General features: G+C 36.9%; 1 long non-coding RNA gene and 1 pseudogene across 1 annotated transcript; both read right to left on the bottom strand.

Annotated features, from left to right (window-relative positions):
- Positions 1-762: 762 nt before the first annotated feature.
- On the bottom strand, positions 763-5,372 carry LOC133716897 (probable LRR receptor-like serine/threonine-protein kinase At3g47570; annotated as a pseudogene).
- A 3,674-nt stretch (positions 5,373-9,046) lies between these two features.
- On the bottom strand, positions 9,047-11,775 carry LOC133717181 (uncharacterized). The gene is made up of 4 exons (XR_009849455.1): positions 11,195-11,775; positions 11,055-11,107; positions 10,526-10,586; positions 9,047-9,412 (listed from the first exon to the last, which is right to left on the bottom strand). It is a non-coding gene; the product is annotated as an uncharacterized LOC133717181 (long non-coding RNA).
- Between the last annotated feature and the right edge of the window lie 5,816 nt (positions 11,776-17,591).

The raw sequence follows: 17,591 nt of genomic DNA, 5'->3' as shown, positions 1-17,591 counted from the left end.
GGGCGGTGGGTTCCCAGAGTGTGGCAAACCCCTCTCCTTCGGGATAGAGAGTGGGACTTGTTCCCTACATCGTTTGCCTCCGAAGAGCTAATATCGCCTAATCTCTTATTCATTAAAAAAAAAAAAAAACGTGGTACACGAATCTTGAAATCCCACCACGACTAAATGGATCACTTACATAAGTCTTTTGTACTAACGCCATAAAACAAGCCGTCTCTACTTAATGAAAATGATTGACTTGAGCTTTCTGTAACCCAAATAACAAGTTGAGGCAAAGACTCAAGATAGGTTGATCCGTTGATGTGATACTTACGCTAATAACTTAAGACTCAAATTTTTCATCAAAAAAAACTTAAGACTCAAATTTGATTGGACTGTGGACTATTTTCTAGCTTGATTACAATGTGATGACCAAATCAGTAACATATAGCGATGGGACTCTGTTGGGGTGGAAAACTTGAAATTTCGAAATGCATAATTTTGGTTTTTTTGGTGTAAAAGAATGCTCCGTACGTTGCGTGTATACTATAATTTTATTTTACTCGTGAAAGTTAAACGTACTTTTCCCCTTTTCTTTTCACTGCAATGGATCAACGACGTCGGATGATGTATGATGAAGACGCTGATTGAATTAGAACCATAGGAGAAAAAAGATTAGAGGCTATGGAGCCTAAGATGACCTTCAAATAAACGAGGACCAAATTGATCCATGAACGACTAGGTACTCCCAAGAACCCAATTGTATTGTTAAACATAATTAAGCTACTTATAGTTTCCCTTTGCTTTCTGGGAAAACCGGCACAACAAGCAATACATAACCTACAAATTGAAATTAAGCACTTACATAATATATAGCTACAACTATTTTCTTAATTACATACGTTCAGGAAAGAGTCATGGAGATCATCCTAGCCTGTTGCCTTTGGACGTCTCCAGTACTCCTAGGATATATTCCATATCTATATAACGTGGAGACTAATCACACCTCGCTTCCCATGCCATCCTCTTTAATTTATTAGCACAGAAACCTATGAATTATACAGACGTCATATGTTCGAATTTGAAAAGAAAATTATAATCAATTTTCTGGCACATATGATAAAAGAAGAAATTAACACCTGTTGTTTAGGTTCTTCTTGGTCTCTCTCGACCGATCTCTTCAGTGTGGTAAGCTTTTTGTCCTTGAGCACATCCTCCATACACATTCTATTCATTGCCATCATTGGTGATACTTCCGAGCATGCAAGTCCAATCTTAATGATAGGAAAAATGCAGTTCCACAGATAAGCATTCAAATTCTCAGAGTCAGTATTTTGTTCTTCTGCTTCAATTTCGTTGTTGTAACCACTCGTGTTGGTCACTTCATTTTCTGTTGCTGCAGGAGACAATTCTAGAGTGGCTAGAAGAGCAGGGTCCACAATCTGCACGAGTCTTCCTGGTATGGGCGTCTTAACAAAGTTGTGGAGATCCAAACCGTCTTTGAACAATTCGTCGGTGGTTCGTCTTCCTGTGAACATTTCCAATACAAGGATCCCATGACTATATACATCTCCTTTTTTTGATCCCTCCACACCACTTGCATACTCTGTGAACTCAGGATACAATTAAGTATATCAAATGCTCTGTAAGTCTGTATAATATGCAAAAAATTTCATCATGAATGGTTTCTTACTTTCTTAGTCGGTGAACAACTTATGAATATATTATACTAAATAGATGAATTTCATTATCAGGATGAGACGCAGAAAATCATATTCTTTCTACCTTAAATAAAGTGATCAATCGTATCTTATCATTTACCATCACAATCATTGAGATGGTCATGTCATGTCATCAATCATGTCTATTGTTTCCCAACTTAAAAACTTTCTCATTTGTTGTCTGTGTATCTCAGACTATAATCTTCCGTGCTCCTATAATCTTCACATTCATGTTAAAAAACATAGCAATTTCTAAAGTGGTATGTAGAAGATTGTTACCTGGAGCAGCATAACCAATGGTATCCTTTATTCCAACTGTGCTACTGATGCAGGAAGCGTGAACACGATAGTAAGAGGCTCCGTCAAGCGTCGAAAGTCATATGAGATTAGCTAGAATCCACTAGCAATTACAGGCACAGCCGTAAGACACATAGAGAAACTTCTCTAATATTGGGTTTTTTTATTGATAAGTTGAATGAAAATTACAATCTAAGAGGTGTCTTATATAAGAGGGCACATATAGCATAAACCTAATACAACTAGAAAACAAAAAGAACATTTTATTGTAGACTAAAACTAGGAAACCTAATTAAACCTGATTAAATAAAAATCGAAAATAGAATCCTAGATACTAAAGAATATTACACTTGGAATCCCAATCAAGATTTTGCACGAGAATCCCGATATATCCAAAAGAGTAATTTATGATTAATTCCATCATTAAGAAGCCTATTTGAATACCAATTTCCAATATTCAAATTATTCTTCTTAATGTGAAAATGCTTCTTCCTTTTCGAGATTTTTTGTTGAAATTGGCTAAAATCTCATCCTACATCAGTCTCCTCCACTTGAAAAGAACTCGACCTCGAGTTCCTCTTGTATGCAGCTCGATCATTAGTAGGAATAAAACATGATAAGCCATCAACTTCAATATTCTCGAAATTAAAAGGTATCACCATGAATCCAATACCGTAGACAAGTTTAGAATAAGCATCTTGAAACTTGAACTCCTTCACTTGAAAAGGAATGGGCATTGGCTTCTCTTTGGGTTGATCTTGAACACAATTAGGCGTGCATGACATGGATATCGATGTGATGAATGAATCAGCTTCCTTGTCCTTAATGAGTTTCTCTTCAATCTTCAAAGTGGTTTCTTCATGTTCATTTTCACACACCTCAGGATGGTCATTCTTGATGTTCTTCCTTCCTGGCTTGATTTTAATTTTGTGTGACTCCCACCTAAATAAATATGTGTTGTCTTTGCAATAAGCACCTTTGACGCTTTCATACCATGGTCTTCCAAAAAGCACATTAGTGTCGTCCATGTCAATAACATGACAAGTAATCTCTTATTTATAAAATTTTCCCATAGAGACAGGAACTTTACAAACCTCTGTTACTTGTGCATATTCATCCTCTCCAAATGAAATCTAGTATGGATCACTCAGCTTCACTGTCGATAATTGAAAATAATCCACAACTTTGTTCGCTACAAAGTCCATGTCTTTTATGATACATGTAGTTCGAAAGTCGTCATAATCCGGCGTTGTGAATATCCAACGTTCCATGTTTCTTCTTCTTTTTTTTCCTTTTTTTTTTTTGGATTGATGAGGTTGTCCTAGGGCGAATCCCTCAACATGTTCCTCTTCAACGAAACTTTCTTTGATAGATCTCTACGACCAGCGTCGTTGAGGTTGGTGGTAGTGAACTTCTCCCTTGGATCGTCATCTGCTAAGGAGCGGGCGATACCCGCTCTGATACCAAATGATGGGGGAAGCGTGAACACGATAGTAAGAGGCTCCGTCAAGCGTCGAAAGCCATATGAGATGAGCTAGAATCCACTAGCAATTACGGGCACAGCCGTAAGACACATAGAGAAACTTCTCTAATATTGGGTTTTTTTATTGATAAGTTGAATGAAAATTACAATCTAAGAGGTGCCTTATATAGGGCACATAGCATAAACCTAATACAACTAGAAAACAAAAAGAACAATTTATTGTAGACTAAAACTAGGAAACCTAATTAAACCTGATTAAATAAAAATCGAAAATAGAATCCTAGATACTAAAGAATATTACGCGTGGAATCCCAATCAAGATTTTGCTCGAGAATCCCGATATATCCAAAAGAGTAATTTATGATTAATTCTATCATTAAGAAGCCTATTTGAATACCAATTTCCAATATTCAAATTATTCTTCTTAATGTGAAAATGCTTCTTTCTTTTCGAGATTTTTTGTTGAAATTGGCTAAAATCTCGTCCTACATCAGCTACTTTGATTTTGAGAGGAGTCCATGATGAGTCTTGCTAATCCAAAATCACCAACATGAGCAACCATGTCATCATCAAGAAAAACGTTACTTGGCTTCATGTCACGGTGAATAATTGTGGTTCACAATGGTCATGAAGATGACATAATGCAGAAGTCACGTCAACAACGATGTTCAATCTTTGAAGAAGGTTCAAGCTCCTTGATTGGTCTTCCTTGTGCAGCCACTCCTCTAAGCTTCCGTTTGACATATATTCAAACACGAGAGCTTTGAATTCATTACCATTGTGATCCATGCTGGAGCAACACGTCAGAATCTTCACAAGATTTATGTGCCGGATATTTCTCAGTGCATTGCACTCTGATGTGAAACTCTTGGACGCTCCTTTTGTTGAAGGTTGAGGACCTTTACGGCAACTACATTATTTTCTTCCTGATCAAGAATTCCTTTGTATAGAGTACCAAAACCACCTGATCCAATCAGCATGCTTGGGGAGAATCCACTGGTAGCTTGATGAAGTGCCTGATATGAAACCCTGGGAAGGAAACTGATTGATGAGTCTACAGATAATGATTTCGTCTTATGTTTTCTCCTCCAACGAAGAACAAATAAGAATGAAAACAGAAGAGAGCATCCAGCAACAAAAGAAACCTTGAACTTTAGTATGAAACCATGTGCCTTTCTCTGCTTTGATGCATTTACCGGGCATGCAGGTAGCTGTAATTCTGAAACACCACCACAAAGGTTTTGATTTCCGACCAATGATATTGCACTTTTGTTTCGAAAAGCTCCTTCTTTTGGTACCTCACCCTCCAGATTATTGAAAGAAATATTCAAATATAGCAGGTATGGAAGTCTCTGTTGGTCTTTTGGAATTTCTCCTGACAAATTGTTATGTGATAGATCTAACTGCCGAAGAGCTCTCAAAGAAGTCAAAGATGAAGGTATCTTACCTTCAAAGAGATTGGCTTGTAGGTCGAGATATTCAAGGTCCACACAGTCACCAATATTGTCTGGAATTTGTCCAGTCAAATTGTTTTCACTGATGTCCAGTGCAAAGGTATTCTTCAGCTTACCCACTTCTGCAGCTAGGCTGCCGTTTAGTGAGTTTAGAGATATGTTGAGATAGAAAAGTGAGAAAATACTAAAGACCTGTGGTGGTATTTCTCCACTAAGCCTATTATGTGTTATCTCAATCTCCTGCAAACTCTGGCAGTTTCCAATACTTGGAGGAATGCTTCCTTCTAATTCATTTGCTGATGAGAAGAGTTCATATAATTAATTGAGTGAGGTTTCCTATGGAAGATGGGATATGGCTGACAATCTGTTTTCATGTAAACCTAATTGTCGCAGGCTTTGTAATTTCCCAACTGAGGTAGGAATGACACCTGTGAACATGTTTCCATTAATTCAGACCCAAGGCTGTTAAATTGTAGAGATTCTCTAGAGTTGCAGGAATAGTTCCCGATATTCCATTGTTCCCAAGGTATAGATAATTCAAATGGGTTGATAGATTGGCTAAAGAGTTTGGTAAAACACCCCCAAATTTGTTGGTAGACAAACCAAGATAATATAGTTTGCTGCAATTTGTCAAGGATGTAATAAAATCCAAGTCATTGGCTGAATAGTTTCCTAGGTTGTTGAAATTTAAACCCAGATATCTTAGTTCTAAATGATTCCCAAAAATTTTAGGAATTTTCCCCACAAAATAGTTTTTGTAAAACCATAGATACATGCTCACAACATATGCACAACAATCATAAAAGGATTAAGGCTTACCTTCAGCAATAACAGGCATGGATTCCATCTTATGCAACTGCTTAACTCGATCACTGAATGTGGTCTTCTGTTACTTACCAACTTGCTTCTCAATGGACAGAACTTATGCAATAGTCGTGGTAGTAATCAGGGACCAATTCATCTGTATATATATGAGACTTAGACCTCAATAAACTTCCCATTAAAGCATTCCTTGTCGGTTTAGGTTTCACTATTAGATTCCTAATGTATCACAACTTGTAGCCTTTCTTGTCGACTAAGCAATGGATTACTATCCTTAATGAATTGATACACTACTTCATTAAGTCACTAGTATTGATTTACTGTTTGTATCCATGTTAAACTAGGATTGATATTAAGCTAATCCTCAATTACTTTATGATGATATGTGTTATGTCCATATTTGATCTTACAATCTCCCCCTTGGACTCACACATATCATGCTCGATGATTTGCACCAGAGAACATCAAAACCTACTTAACTTACTGAAGTGCGCGCCAGATAACAAACTCAAATCGAAAATCCATTCCAACATAGTCAGATCACAGTTACTTATGCAGAGCAAGAAACAGTATACATTTTAACAAAAATGCAGAGTTTCAAAACCACTAACACAAGCTTCTGCAATCCACATATGTTCAACCAGAAGTGATACAATATATGTTAATGTGTATCAACAAGTAAACATATATTAGGTCCTACTTTATGTTTCTAAAACCAGAAACTCAAGCAAATTCACTGAACACTGATGGCTTAAAAATATTGCTTGAACCTTAACATCATGCTTCACATGATTTAAGCCATCTGATAGCAAGTATAACTTTAAACACAAAATCGATAATTTTCAGAACATTCAACAAAAAACTGCAGCAATAACCAGAATCTGAAAATACCTCAAAATTTATTAATAATAAAATCTGTCATTACAAATAAGTTGTGATAAATAAAGTCAAAAGATCACAACTAAAAAAATACAAGAACTCAAAAACCTTAGAAATTTAAATTGCTCCAACTGGATTAACTCTCTACTGAACCTAAGCATCTAGATTAGCTAAAACTCAAATGCTGGCTGTATGTTTCTGGAATGCTGCTACTGACAAGGCCTTGGTGAAGGGGTCTGCTAGCTGCGAATTTGTGTCAATGCTCAAAACAACTATCTCACTATGCTTAACCCTTTCTCTAACACTGTAATACTTTAAATCAATGTGTTTAGAATTATTTAACCTTTTACTGTTCTTACTGAAGAAAACAGCTGCTTCATTATCACAATAAATCACAAGTGTGCCTGCCACAATGTGACTTAACACTTTGGTCTGCATCAAGAAATTCCTGATCCATAGTCCTTCACACACAGTTTCATATACTGCAATAAATTCAGCTTGCATGGTGGAGGTTGAAACTAGTGTTTGCTTCATGGTTTTCCAAGCAACTGCACCTCCTGCTAGCATGTACACATATCCACAAGTTGACTTCTTGGAGTCTGGATAGTTCCCTGCGAAATTAGAATCTGAAAATCCAACGAGTTTCAGATCCTCCACTTGCCTATAAACTAGCATGTAATTCTTTGTTTTCTGCAGGTACCTCAACACTTTCTTCCCAGCTACCCAATGTTCATGGCCTGGATTAGACTGGAATCTCGATAAAATCCCTACTGCAAAAGACAAGTCTGGCCTAGTGCAGACTTGTGCATACATGAGACTTCCTACAAGTCTAGCATAAGGCTTTGACTCCATATCTTCTTTCTCAACATCACTTTTGGAACTTTGCTTCTTGGTTAGTTTATCTCCTTTGGACATGGGGACTTCTCCAGCTGCACACTTCTCCATACCAAATCTCTTCAAAACTTTGGTAATATAATTCTGTTGAGACAAACCAAGTAGTCTCTGTGCTCTATCTCTTTTAATCTCAATGCCTAGTACATAGGATGCTTCTCCTAAGTCTTTCATGTCAAAATTCTTTGACAGAAAGCTCTTGGTGTCTTTAAGCAGTTTAAAGTTACTGCTAGCCAAAAGTATATCATCGACATAGAGTACTAGGAAAATAAAATTGTTCCCAACTGTCTTCAAGTAAACACACTCATCAACAAGATTCTCTGTAAATCCAAAAGTAGAAATCACAGAATCAAATTTCTTGTACCACTGTCTAGAAGCTTGTTTAAGGCCATAAATTGATTTTCTTAACCTGCATACTAAGTTTTCACTTCCAGCTTGCACAAAACCTTCTGGCTGCCTCATATAAATCACTTCATCTAGTTCACCATTCAAGAAGGCTGTTTTAACATCCATTTGGTGCAGTTCCATATCAAAATGAGCCACTAAAGCCATGATTATCCTAAACGAATCTTTTGTAGAAACTGGAGAAAAAGTCTCAGTAAAATCAATGCCCTCCTTCTGTGTAAAACCCTTGGCAACTAATCTTGCTTTATGTCTCTCTACATTGCCATGCATTTGCATCTCTTTTGGTTTTGAAAACCCATTTACAACCTATAGGTTTCTGATTAGGGTCAGGTTCAACTAATTCCCAAACTGCATTTTGGCTCATGGAATCAATTTCTACTTCCATTGCTAGCTGCCATTGGTGAGATTCATTACTTTCAATAGCCTGGTTAAATGTAGTTGGATCATTGTCCTCTGCACAGTCCATTTCAATTTCTGCTTCTTGCAGATAAACAATGTAGTCACTATCTTCCCCCCCATAAGTTGGTTTTCTTGCTCTCTGTGATCTTCTAGGCTGAGGGTTGACAGGGACTTGATCAGTTACAAGGTCAGTTACTTGACCAGTGACAGTTACTTGGTTAGTTACTTGACCAGTGACATGGTCAGTTACTTGTCCAGCGACAGTTACTTGATCAGTGACTTGACCAGTGACAGGTACTTGACCAGTTACATGGTCAGTTACATGACCAGGTACAGTTACTTGGTCAGTGACATGACCGGTTACTTGATCAGGGACAGTTACGTGGTCAGTTACTCGACCAGTGACTCGATCAGTTACATCTTGTTCTAAAGGCAATACAACACTTATATTCTCATCCGACACAATTTCCTCAAAATCTGAGGTTAAATCCTCAAGGTTTGTATTGTGAACTCTTTCACTTAGAAACTTTACTTGATGTGTTTCAAAAATTCTAGGTGAATGATGAGCAGAATATAATTTATAGCCTTTAGATTTATCTGGATAACCTATAAAATAGCAACTAACTGTCTTAGGATCAAGTTTATTCAAGCTTGGATTATAAATCCTAGCTTCTGCATGACATCCCCAAACATGGCAGTGATGAAGACTAGTGACAGGACCCGCCCCAGATTTCACCCTGAAATCCGAAGTGGCCCTGCGGGGCCCACTTTAGAAGAGATTCTACCAAAAATTTGGCGGAACTTCCCCTAAAAGTAGGCTACCCAAAACCTGTAGGAAAACATTTACACTTCTAAATCATCCATCCTTAATCTTCTGGAGTCATCTGCTCCCCAAATCACAACTCCAATTTCACAAATATCAGTCTTAACCCAAAAACAATATTAATCCCATAGGTTATCAGAGCAATACTAATCCACTAGGTAACAAAGAAAAACAGAAATAGAATGAGTACGCGGAAGTAATGCTGTTGGCTATGCCTCGACTCCATGTACACCCGACCTCAACTAATTTCGCCTGCAAACTGGGCATTTGAAACCGAAGGGCCCAGGGGAAAAGTATTGAAAAACACGTTAGCGTGAGTGGACAAAAATAAACAAATTTTAACAAAAGGAAATTTAATACTTTCCCCATTTATTTCTCTAAAAACTCCCGATGCATGCAATGTTTAAAGACAACAAAACAAGAGAAGTTCTGTACAAGAAAAATCGACTAGCCCCGCTAGTCACAACTAAAAGAAAAGATTGAAACTCCGGTACTCAATAAAAATAGGACCAGCCCCGCTGGTTAAACGGAAATCGAACTAGCCCCGCTAGTCAAAAATAGTAAAGTGAGTAGGGGAAGACGATAGCCATACGAGTGAGCCTCCTAGGCTCGGGTGATAGCCTCCCAGGCTAAAGTACTCCCATTACTCCCGTAATATACCCTTACGCCACTATGTGTAGCGATAGGATACTGGGCTTGAGAATTACTGTCACAGAGACAGTAACCAGCGCCACAAAGGCGGAGGGCTTCGGTGATCCCATCACCTCGCCACAAAGGCGGAAGATCAATGCTAGCAATGATAATAGTCACCCAAAGTATGGCAAAAGAAATCCGAAAACCAAGTAAATCCATAAATACATAAGGCTCCCCCATCTCTCGTAAAAGAATTTCCAATGACGTGTCCCACACGCCAAGATAAACTCAAATTCAAAAGTAAATAAAAGAAAATAAGCATAGTCCAATGACGTGACCCCGCACGCCATAAAATCTTCAAATAATCAAAGTTCTCAAACCGACATTATTGCTAAGGCATTCCCAATGCCAAAACCAAGGATCAAATAAATAAACAAGAAAATAATTCCATCGAAATCCCATTTCGAAAACCTTTCCAAAAATCTCAAATCCATGAATAGGAATATAACTAAAAAGTAAAATTCCGGAAATCACCTCGGAAATAAATAATTCATCAAATAAAATTATAAATCATAAGCAACTTCGGAAACGAATCATTATCGAAAGTAATTATATGAGATAAAACGAAATCCATCTCCGAAATCGAATCACATGCTCGAAATGTAAAATGATAAATAATTAGAGCATAATCAAAGAATAAATGCATGCATCATTTACTTAAAAACAAAAGTCCACTCACAGTACTATTGGGCGACCACGCAAACGAGTTCCTCCATTTAACCGTAGCTCGCGGCATTGCCCTGTACACAATTATATTTCCGTAAACGACAATCCGATAAAATAATTACGAACCTAAACGAAACCCGAAAATCCCAATCTCCATCACTTCTCAAATTCAACCCAAATCTCTTCCACAACACCAATTCCTCAATTTATATATTCCACAACGAAAACGAGGGAAATCCGACGGCCGGATTTCCCACAATTCAATCACAAAACTTCAAACTTCGAAAATTCACAAATAATTCCAAACCCCTCCAAAATTCACCAAACTTCACATACAAGCTCTACAACAATTCTACAATTTAATGGGCTAAAAAAACTGAAATTAAAACACTGCCCTACACGCCTCCACGCGCCACCAACAGTGGCAGCGCGTGGGCCCCACGCACCACCGGCAACCACCTCCGATGGCCACCAAAATTTGGCAACATCATCTACTCAACAAACCCAACCTCTTTCTAAACTCCAACAAGTTCCAATTTTACCTGGAAGAGCTCCAATTTGGCCGTTGAACACAAGCCCAGAAAACCCAAGAACCCTAGAAATTGAAATTGTTAATTCGACCTCTACACTGCAAATTGAAATGAAAGACCTTAGGGGAAATTATCTATGTCAAAAACCGAACCTTCGATGCCAGTTTGGTGGCCGGAGACTTCCGGAATCGGAAAATATCGGCGTTGACTCAAAACTGCTACAGTGACCGTCCTCTTCTTCTCGTTTCTGCACCTTCCACAGTTCATATTAAGCTACGAAACGAACCCAGAAATGAAGAATAGGAAGAGAGCTTTCCAACGACATCTTATACGTCAAAATCCGTCGCCGGATGGAGGAGTTATGGCCGGAAGAAGGTGAAGAGGTCGGAGAGGAAGAGAGGGTCGGGGAGAGAGAAGGGAGAGGGCTCGGTAAGTTTCCGAAAATGGAAACTTACCACAGTAACTCGGCTATTTATAGAAACTTACCATATGAACAGTAACTTTAGTATTTCGCTTATAACTTTCACATACGAACTCCGATTTTTACGTACCACATATGCACGCGCTCGGTTTAACGTCCTCTACAACTTTCATGAAGAACATTTTCTCAAATTTTGACCCGAACAAAAAGTCAACTTTTAGGGCCACTAAAGTTACCGAAAAAGAGTAAAAGTAAATCAAATTGTCGTTTACTGTCCAAATGACTAGTAAACCGGTGAATTAAGATACGGGATGTTACAACTAGGTTTTCTGCCACACCAAAGCTCAAAAGCAGTATTTTCTATGGCTTTGCTAGGTGTTCTGTTGCAAATATAATTTGCAGTTTTTAAAGCCTCACCCCACAGAAATTTAGGCAAACCTGTTGTACACATCATACATCTAACCATGTTCAAAAGAGTCCTATTCTTTCTCTCTGCAACACCATTCTGTTGTGGGTTATAGGGTGTTGTATATTGAGCTTTAATTCCATTGTCTTGCAAAAACAAGGAAAATGGACCCTTTTGTTGGCCGGATTCAGTGTACTTGCCATAGAACTCACCCCCTCTATCTGATCTTACTGTTTTGATTTTCTTTTCTAGTTGATTTTCTACCTCAGACTTAAAGATTTGAAAAGCTTTCAATGCTTGTGCCTTTTCTGAAAGTAGATAAACATAACTGTATCTAGAAAAATCATCAATGAATGTGATAAAATACACATTCCCACAGATAGTTTGATGCCTAAATGGTCCACATATATCAGTGTGTATGAGTTCTAATAAATTTTGGCTTCTATATGCAGTCTTCTTTCTAGTATTAGTTATTTTTCCCTTAAAGCATTCAACACAGTCTGTTAGATCAGAAAAATCAAGTTAATTTAGGATGTTGTTTTTCACTAAAATTTTCAGTCTCTCTTTTGAAACATGGCCGAGTCTTCTATGCCATAAAAATGCAGACTTTTCATTTAGTTTGGTTCTTTTAACACCTGTTAAAGTGCTAGTACTGTTGGTGTTATTTTCAACAAGTAAAATTTCTTGTTGAGCCATTGAACAATTTAACTGTAAATAATCATTCATAATAACACCAGAACCAATTTGAACAGAATTTTTAGAAATAAGAATTCCATTACTATCCATAACAAGTCTACAACCAGATTTTACTAAAAGAGAAACTGAAACCAAATTCCTTCTCATGGAAGGTACATAAAAAACATTGTCCAGAACTAATAATTTTCCTAATCCTAAATTGAGCTTTAAGGTTCCAATAGCCTTGACTGCCACTCTCATGCCATTGCCTACACACAGGTTCACTTCATCACTTTTTGGGATTCTCCTCCTTATGAATCCCTGCAGAGAATTAGTAATATGAATAGGTGAGCCTGAATCTATCCACCAAGACTGTGGTTCAACATTTATAAGATTAATTTCTAAGGAAAAAACTGTATTAGAAAAAATCTTACCCTTTTTGGCTAACCAATTCTTATAGCCAGTGCAGTCCTTTTTCATGTGTCCTACTCTTTTGCAAAAGTAGCACTTGAACCTGAATGGCCTGTTTTCCTTGGCCACTGCAGCTGTTGAACTCTTAGTTATGGCTTTGGTAGGCTTGAGCTTATTCTGGGGCTTTTTCCTTTTAGGCTTCTCAATAAGGTTAATGGTTGTAGCAAGTTCCTTTTCTTCCTTGATCCTAGATTCCTCATCCACACAGATGGATATAAGTTCATCTAGAGTCCAGTTTCCCTTTTGAGAGTTGTAACTGGTCCTAAGATGACTAAAACTGTTAGGCAAGGAATGTAGTGCATAATGCACTACTTGCTCATCCCTAACCCCCATTAAGAGTTCCCTGAGTCTGCCATTTATATTGATCATCTTCATAATATGCTCTCTAACTCCCCCTGAACCCATGTACTTCAAATCATGAAACTCCTTGGTTAGCCTAGCTGCTTCTGCTTTTTCACTTTCTTTAAACTTAACACCTATGAGTTCCAGAAAATCTGATGCTAGCTCAGGCTCTTCTATACTTCCCCTGACAGTCTTAGACATAGATGTTCTGATGAGGTTCTTAGCCATTCTATTGGATCTATGCCACTTCTTGTAAAGGTCAGTATCTTTCTTGGTGCTCTTTTCATTTAACTCTTCAGGCTTATCCTCAGTAAAGCAGTAGTCTATGTTCTCATGCATTCCCATATAATTTTCCACAGAGTCTAGCCAAGCTCTATAGTTGGTTCCAGTTAACATCATGACACTGTTCAAGTTCATGTAAGAGTTACCTAAGGAGCAAGACAAAAATTCGAGTGAGTTCTCAGTTTGTAAAGAAAATATGTTTAAGTTTTCTGTGTTTTATTTAGCTTTAAGTAACCAAAACAAGAACATACAGAAAACCTAAACAACCATACTTGCATTCATGTCAGTCCATAACAAAAACAATATTAAGCATCACTTTTGAGCAGAAACTTAATATCCTGGAGTTCTTTATCAATATGCCATGTTCAATGAAAACAAGTTATCCAAAGAAATTTATCCACATCTTTAGACAGAAGAAAAATTTCGAAGTATCTGTATTTATTTTCATCAAGCATGCATACTGCTGTTTTGTATTCTAAAACCATACTTAACCACTTCTTTGGAAGACAAAATTGAAGCATAGTTTTAAAACACAAAACACAATTTCAGTTTTGTTACTCGATCAGGTACAGTTACTTGGTCAGTTACTTGACCAGTTACACGTACCTGATCAATGTTTTCTGCCAACATCAATGAAGGATGCTTTGTGCATCATAATCACTTATGCCAACAGAAAACCACAAAACATATGAGCTCTTTTACTTTACATTCTATCCAGATTCATCCTTGTAAGAAAATTAAGCTCTTGTATCTGTCAACTTTAACAACGTGTAAACAAAATCTGGGAGATTTCTGTTCTTCATACAATTTTACACAATCACAGATACAATACCATATCATCAATCAATTCAACATGCATATTCAAGCATAACCAAAATTGATTCGATTCCAAGAAACCACAGAACAATCAAGAAATTGTAAATTTCATCCGGTCACCATCTACTCTAGCCTAACGCACGCCGGGAATGCAACTAGGGTTCTTGGGCACAATCAAAAATTCAATTATCATGCTATGAATCAAAATCAATCTCACAGAAAAACCTGTTTTTGCTTTTTCCCCAATTTGCTGCTAAAAAAAAACATAGCGGAAGCGTGAATTTTATAATTAACCAGATGCAGCAGTCGACTTTAAGTAACTTTTTCCCCAATTTGCTGCTAAAAAAAAACATAGCGGAAGCGTGAATTTTATAATTAACCAGATGCAGCAGTCGACTTTAAGTAACTTACCTTGATCAGGTACCTGACCAGTTACTTGGTCAGTTACCTAGTCAGTTACTTACTTGGTCAGGTACCTGATCAGTTACATGACCAGTGACTCGGTCAGTAGCCTTATCAGTTACTTGACCCGTAAAGCGAAAAACCCTTAAAAAAAAAAAATTTATGTTTGTTTTGCAAAACCCTAAAACGATTTTTCATATTTGTGAGCCTATGCTCTGATACCAATTGTAAAACCATAGATACATGCTCACAACATATGCACAACAATCATAAAAGGATTAAGGCTTACCTTCAGCAATAACAGGCATGGATTCCATCTTATGCAACTGCTTAACTCGATCACTGAATGTGGTCTTCTGTTACTTACCAACTTGCTTCTCAATGGACAGAACTTATGCAATAGTCGTGGTAGTAATCAGGGACCAATTCATCTGTATATATATGAGACTTAAACCTCAATAAGCTTCCCATTAAAGCATTCCTTGTCGGTTTAGGTTTCACTATTAGATTCCTAATGTATCACAACTTGTAGCCTTTCTTGTCGACTAAGCAATGGATTACTATCCTTAATGAATTGATACACTACTTCATTAAGTCACTAGTATTGATTTACTGTTTGTATCCATGTTAAACTAGGATTGATATTAAGCTAATCATCAATTACTTTATGATGATATGTGTTATGTCCATATTTGATCTTACAGTTTTGTGTCATATCATGTATTTGAAGCTGAGAAGCATTGGCAAATGAAGCTGGGATTTGTCCAGAGAATTGATTTCCACCAATCAGAAAAACTTGGAGATTAGGCTTGTTCAGGCCTATATCAGGGGGAATACTGCCCTCGAAATTATTACCTGAAATTGAGAAGTAGTTCATGGATGATATGTTAAAAAGGGAGGGAGGTATCGTACCAGAGAGGTTATTAATTGGAAGCAATTAAAAAAAAGGGAGAATAGTCACTTTGGTCACTCAACTATGACTCATTCGATACTTTGGTCACTCAAGTTTCAAACGTGTTGTTATTGAGAAGCTGTTGTTTTGAAGGTTGAGAAACCTAAGAAAGGAGAGGTTAAGGCCGTTACTCTTTGATGTGGTGCCATGCAAATCATGGCCTTGTAGGTTCAAGGCCGTTACTCTTTGATGTCTTCTGCCGCAAGTAATTAATTCCTTGCCATTTGCAGAAGGGAATAGAGTCATCCCATGAGTTGAACGACCCTTGTGGGTCAGTGACTATGGATTCTTTGAGCTTGAGCAAAGCAAATCGATCAGTTTCATTGTCGAATGCATCTACAACAATGATAGGTTGGAAAAAGGTAATGAAAAGAAGAATGGTAAGCACATAAATGTATAGAGATCAGCAGAAACTGGGTATACGAATTAGCTCCATTAATTGAGGTTGCAGATACCTGAATGGTTATACTGCATGATCAGCTTATATATAGTGTAAAGGTGGCGGTAGTTTAAGGTAGAGTGAACTATCAAACTGCCATTATATTATCACTATATAGGCTTTGGCTCCTCAGCCATCATCACTACATTAAAGAAAGAGCAACTGTTTCTTGAGGAGAAACAGGATGTTATTTTTTCTGTTCTTTTTTTTTTTTTTTTTTTTTTTTTCTGTTCAGTATTGGCATGGTTTATAAACCTATTTTTTATACGCATTGCCATTCTGTTAGAATGTTACTGAAAACCATTCAATTCAAAATGTGTCCATACACTAGGTTAGAAAAAGTTGTTTAATCCCACCACGATTAGATTATTGTAATGTCTTACAAGTTTGACCGAAGTACGTAGCTGGGGAAGTACATGTCTACAAACCTACTCAACTTCTAAGTTTTTTGAGAAGTCTATGAAAAAAGAGTTTTCCTATTGGAACCTCCAAATTTACTCACTTGACCTCTATGCTTTTTACACCTCTTATCAAATTTTCAAATACTAAATTTACTTACTAAACTTCCTCAAATAACCTCACTCATATAATTTGCAAACATATAATTTCCAATTAATTTCACTACATTTTATTTGAAAGACGGACCTTTTTTTCATGAGAGTTTCTATTGGGACCTATTATATTTGTTTTATGTAGACTTTCCAATTTAATAATATTATTAAATTATATGAGTGAGGTTATTAAATCTAATATTCCTTTTTTTCACTCATATAAGGAATACAATCTAATATTATTAAATTGAAAAGTCTACATAAAATAAATATAATAGGTCCCAATAGAAACTCTCATGAAAAAAAGGGCAAGTTTTCCTTATCTTTGCAATCAATATGAAAGACGGACGTTTTATTTGAAAATTTTGAAGTTCGCGAATTATACGCGAATTTACTAACTAGGGTTATAACTAAAAGTACAAATCCATACACATAAGTAATTACTAGCCTTCCTGCACGCGCTATGCGCGTGCGAAAGGACTGCGCTCGCGCGTGCGAGTTTTGTTTTTGGACAATACATTTCGCTTATGCACATTGTCATTCCTCTCTTACTATGCGTGTGTCAGATTTCCTCGGGAGTGCAATATAATTTCCGTATTGCACATTACCTAACTCTCTCAGATGCAAGCATTATACTATAGTGGTATTTGGTTTTAGCAATTCATTAGTAAAAAAACCATTAAACTTTTTTTTTGAGAATGGTAAAAAACATTAAACTTCATATAAATATATGCACCAATATATACAAATGTTTACAATAGGAACATACTTTTTAAAAAGAAACTCCTATAT

This window comes from Rosa rugosa, chromosome 6, assembly GCF_958449725.1.
Source record: "Rosa rugosa chromosome 6, drRosRugo1.1, whole genome shotgun sequence".
NCBI classification, from domain to species: Eukaryota; Viridiplantae; Streptophyta; class Magnoliopsida; order Rosales; family Rosaceae; genus Rosa; species Rosa rugosa.
Note: the sequence above shows the minus strand (reverse complement) of the source record. Positions and strands in the feature narration are given on the sequence as shown.